We start from the raw sequence: 5,431 nt of genomic DNA on the forward strand, positions 1-5,431 counted from the left end.
GCGCGCCCCTTTGTTCGGCGTCCGCTCCGGACTTCCCCGCGGCCACGTCGCCAAGGCCGGAAGGGCGGCCGGGCTGGCTCTGCAGCACAGCAAGCCCGGAGCCAGAACCGGGTCGCACAGCGCGGCCCGTGCGCCCCCTGCCGGGATGCGGGCGCCACTCACTCCCCGTCCCCACCCTCCTCCACCCCGTTTCCCCAGCCGCCGCTCACTGCGGAAACCCTACTGCTGTTGCTGCTGACACGGGTGCTGGCACGGATTTGGAGGGTCGGTGACCACCAGGCAGGGTTGGGTGCACTCCTGGAAAGCTCAGTGCTTGGGCCCCGCCTTCCGCAGGGCTAAGACTGCAGGGACCCGGAGATGCACGCCACCCAACACGTGGGGGCACCTTTAGAATCTGACACCAGGGGGGCTGCCACAGGACAGAGGTGAGGCTGGAGGGGTGTGGACCCAGGCTGAGCAGAGAGGACACATCGGAAATGATCCTCCGGTGTTATTTTGAGCCCAAGGAGTTTGCAAAGCAGGGAGTAGCCATCTGGGGGGGCAAAGGCTGAGGTAGGGGTGGGAGGCGAGGGATGAGATTGGAGTCCCCCAAGTGGTTAAACACTGACTGCTCAAGAAAGGTTGCAAGTTCACGTTTACCCAGAGACCCCTGAGAATAAGTCATTGAACCCCCTACGGCATTCAAATGACTACTAAATATATGAAAAGATACTCAACGTTATCATAAAACAAAATAAACTCGTTGCCATCACTCTACCATCTTACAGTGCCCCCATAGCAGAGTAGAAATGCCCTCGTGGGTTTCCGAGACTAACTGTACTGGTCTAGAAACCTTGTCTTTCTTCCAAGAATGCCGGTGGTTCTTAACTACTCACCTGTGATTAGCTGCTCAACTCATATCCATTATGCCATCAGGGCTCCTCAGCGTCACGCAGTGAGTTGCCATTTCACTCCTACCAGGACGGCTAAAAAACAAAACCCAGAAATTAACCAATGTTGGTGAGGATGCGGGGGAGTAAGAACCTGGATTCAGGGCTAGTTGGGATGCAATGCCATTGTGGAAACCAGGGTGGTGAGCCCTCAAAAGATGGAGTATAAAACTCAACGACTAGCAAGTCCACGCCCAGATATTCCCTGGAGATGTGAAAGCAGACTGCAGGACTTGTGTGCACACCTCTGTTCATCGCAGTACTATTCATAGTAGTCAAAAGGTAGAAACAGCCAGATTGCCCATGGACAGACGAAAGAGTAAACAAAATGTGCATCATACTTCAGCCAGGAAGAGAGGCCAAGTCTCCCTATGTGGATGGAGCTGGAAGACAGGGCGGACCGAAGCAAGTCAACCACAAAAGGGCACAGGCACGAAAAGACAAGAGCAGGCAAATAGAGAGACCAAATGTTACTAGTGGCTACCAAGCCAGGAGGGATAGGAACAGGGAGCTTATTTATGGAGTACTGAGGTTTGCTGATAATGACGGGGGAAGAAACATCACATTGAGTAAGGGTAGTTGATTATTGTAACTCATCTCAATCAAGTTGCATGCCTGTAGAAAACTGACTTGGCAAACATTGCGTGACAGATATATTTGCAACAATAAAAAATGAACGACGAACAGAGCTCAGTAGCTGCTGATGGACAACCAAACACCTTATGGGATTCGGCTCCTTGGTGTGGAGCTTTAGGGTCATGGTTTCCTGACACATTCTGGTCAAGTGACCTAATACTGTCTTTAGTGCTTCTGCGCTATACCCTAATTCATTGTGTCTGAGGTCTTAAAAGCTTGCAGGCGACCATCCTCATTAAAACAATTGGCCCTGTTCTCCCAGAGCAGAGGAGGAGGGAGAGTCAGGGACAGGAAGAGGATATGGAATGTGTGACTAATTGATTCCTTGAGCAACTGCCTCCTTTGCTTTGAGACCTGAAGAACTGGATGGTGACCAACTACATTTTGATCAAAGAGTCGACAGAAGAATCCTGATCAAAAGGGGGAAACGCAGAACAGGATTTAAGATTTTTATGGACGCGAGTGTTTCCAGAGTCATGGAACTGCATGATCACCTGAAACTATTGTCCCTAGATCATTCTTTTAAGCTTTGGACTAGATATATCTTCCCAAGTCTTCTTAAAAGCAAACAAGAATAGTTTAACTTCAGTAAAGAAAGTTGGGCCTTGAGTATTATGCTCTTTGAATGTCTCCATGGGCTCAAAGTAACAACAGCAACTTGAAAAATTACATAAGAAACAGAGGCACCATGTTTATGCTACTGGGGAAGGAGCATCAGGGAAAGAGACTGCAAATAGATGCACGACTCACAGCTGTTGTCGCTGTAACTGTACTAGTAGAAACTGCTGCGGTGTATTACAGCCTCAACGGCAACCTGCTGCTAGTGTATTCCTACTCCGTGACTGCAGGACGGCCTCATAGGATTTCCACGGCTGTAAATCTTTATGGGAGCAGACTGCTTCACCTGTGTGTGTATGTGCATGTGCACGTGCATAGTGGCTCTTTTTGTTGAGTTTAAACCAGTGGTTCTCAACCTTACTAATGCCACGACCCTTTAATACAGTTCATGTTGTGATGACCCCCCCCAACCATAGAATTATTTTTCTTGCTACTTCATAACTGTCATTTTGCTACTGTTATGAATCGGGTGACCCCTGGGAAAGAGTCATTCAACCCCCCAAAGGGGTTGAGACCCACAGGTTGAGAACCGCTGCTTTAAACCATCAACCTTTCATTAACCACTGCACCACCAGGCCTCCTTAATAGTAACAAATGACTGGCCATGGCCGTCATCGATGAAGGCTGGATACTGCCTCTACTCCCACCCACTCCTAGTGGGGGCTCGCAAGCCTGGGCCATGGTCCTGTACCTGCTACAGGGGAGAGAAGGCCCCTTTAACCTCTTTCATGGCAGAAGGGCCCACTTCTTGAGATGCCTCACACAGCTAGGGCAGAAGTGTTCCCTGTTGGGAGCCACGCAGGGAAGCAGCAAGACACCTCAGTGCTTCTGGAAAACCACCTGACTGGGGTTTGAAGCTGGAAGTGTAAGAGGAAGTCCTGCTGGCAGAGAAAAGAAGCCCCCCCGCCCCCCCCACACCATTAGGAGGGAGTTCGTGGGGCCAAAGAGAGGTCTCAGATTCTGGAAGCCAGGGCCACTTACTCATGCAGCAGAAACTCAGCTACAGGGAACAATTTTTTGTTTTAATATTGTACTTTTGGCAAAAAGTATACACAGCTAAACGTGTTTCCATTTAATAATCTCTGCAGATGAAACTTAATGACATTGGTTGCATGTCAACACCCTCATGATTTTTGCTCTAGTTCCATTAACCCGTGCCATCAACTTTCTCCCCCATGCCCCACTATCCCCACCTCATCCTTGCTTTACTGCCCCAGTTGACCCCTTGGTCTCAGACAGAATTTGGTTTTCTTAAGCACAGGACTCAAGGGCAACATTCTTTACTTTTTGAGCTAACCTGCCAGGGAGTTACCCAGCGGCTTCAAAAGAAAAACAAGATGCGCAGTCAGACGGTACGCATTCTACCCATCCCTCCCCTCTACAGAGGTGTCCTGACTCTCCCCTCACCCCATGCCTTTTCCAACTTACAATAGGTTTGGGTCTGTTTAATAAATGGGATCATGATGTCGACTCCTGCCTTTCATGTGCTTGTTGGAGCGGTCCCTGGTTCAGTACACTGCGTTCTTTCATCCACTGCACCCTGGGGGGGGGGAGGGGGTGTCACCATTTCATGCACATGTGGGCTGTTTCATTCTGCATCGTCTTTAATGCCCAGGTTGGCACACATGTCCGAGGCCAACGATTCACACGTGGTCTTTCGGTTCCTCAACTGTTGATCTGACATGAAGGCGTGCACACGTGGTGACAAGGGGCTGCAATGAGCTCTGGTGGGAGGGTGGCTGGGGCTTGGCATGAGGAGACCAAGAATTGACTAGTTTTGCTCCTTTTCCACAGAGAGGGCTGCTGTCACCCCAGCCCCTGACACATCCAGTAGATGGCGCCAAAGCTGGTAAGATGAGGCCTGGCTTCAGGGACTGCACTTTGCTGAACAGCAGCAAGTTGCTGACAACTGCAGCCTAGATGAGTGATTTCCCTAGGTGGTTGGCTGCCTGACTTAAACTCCTGGAAAGTTGGAGGATCGGGGTCAAGGACTGACCAAGACCAGCCATGAGAGGTCTTACGTGTTGTGCCCAGGCGAAGGGCTCTAGCCAAAGTTCCTTGTTATTTGCTGTCATGTCTGTGACCATGATTCCGGGTGACCCATGGACAACACAACGCCATGCAGCCTGGTCCCAAAGCATCTTCCCCACTGGTTTGCTTCAGTACACTGACCGACGCAGGCTGATGTTAGGTGCGGCTGAGGACGTGCCAACTACCTACTATGGAAAGAAACCATGCTGGGCCCTGCGGCACCTGCCCAACTGTTGGTGTGTTTGGGCCCTTGTTGCAGCCACTGTGCCAACCCCCGTTCTTTTTCGTCTGTTTGACGCTAAAGACTCCAAATTCATTTCAACTTTACTTTTCCTCCTTTTTCTATGGAAAAAGGAAAACATCATAATGTTGAGGGACAAGAAAACCTTTTTTAAAATAAATCATTTTATTGGGGGCTCGTACAACTCATCACCATCCATCCATTGTGTCCAGCATATTTGTACATTGGTTGCCAGCATCATTCTCAAATTTGCTTTCTACTTGAACCCTTGGTATCAGCTCATTTTCCCCCTCCCTCATGAACCCTTGATAATTTATAAATTATTATTTTGTCATGTCTTACACTGTCCAGCATCTCCCTTCGCCCACTTTTCTATTGTCCGTCCCCTAGGGAGGGGGGTTATAGGTAGATCCTTGTAATTGGTTCCCCCTTTCTACCCCACCTTCCCAAGAAAAACTTGTAAAAGTTTATTTTAATTGAGGGACAAGGAATCTGCAGAGATTTAATTTTTGGTTTTTAAAGAAAAAAATTTTTATATATATACATATACATACACATATATAATTACACAGCCCATCTCAAGAAATGCAATCAACGACAATAATCTTTCTTAAGAGTCATCTTCCCTTTTTTGCTGGCCCTCTGTTTAACAAGCATCATGTTCTTCTCCAGAGAATGGTTCCTTCTGAGAACATGAACTATGTGCACCAAAGTCTCACCATCTTTGCTTCTAAGAAGGATTCTGGCTGGATTTCCTCCGAGATGTATTTGTTCCTTCTGGCAGGCTATGGGAAGTAAAGGTAAGCAAAAAAGTCTTGCTACCCAGGTTCCAGTTCGTTCAGGTTCAATCCAAACAAGAACATGTTTAAACTTGTCTCTGTAATCATTGAACAGCAGCATATAAATTCTCTCAGCAGTAATACACTTGTCTTAGTCTGACTGAAGTGTCTTAAAAAGCATATAAAAATGGGCTAGT

At 48.3% G+C, this 5,431-nt stretch overlaps 1 long non-coding RNA gene across 1 annotated transcript in view; it reads left to right on the plus strand.

The window, feature by feature from the left end:
• The first annotated feature begins 3,979 nt into the window (after positions 1 to 3,979).
• The window catches only part of LOC123522606, a 2,951-nt gene continuing 1,499 nt past the window's right edge, over positions 3,980 to 5,431 (plus strand). Inside the window, exons 1-2 of the long non-coding RNA XR_006680847.1 lie at positions 3,980 to 4,032; positions 5,128 to 5,255. This is a non-coding gene — a long non-coding RNA (uncharacterized LOC123522606). The remainder of the gene's footprint in view (positions 4,033 to 5,127; positions 5,256 to 5,431) is intronic.

This window comes from Echinops telfairi, unplaced genomic scaffold (assembly GCF_000313985.2).
Source record: "Echinops telfairi isolate 266 unplaced genomic scaffold, ASM31398v2 ScPeMD7_7424;HRSCAF=8462, whole genome shotgun sequence".
Lineage (NCBI taxonomy): Eukaryota > Metazoa > Chordata > Mammalia > Afrosoricida > Tenrecidae > Echinops > Echinops telfairi.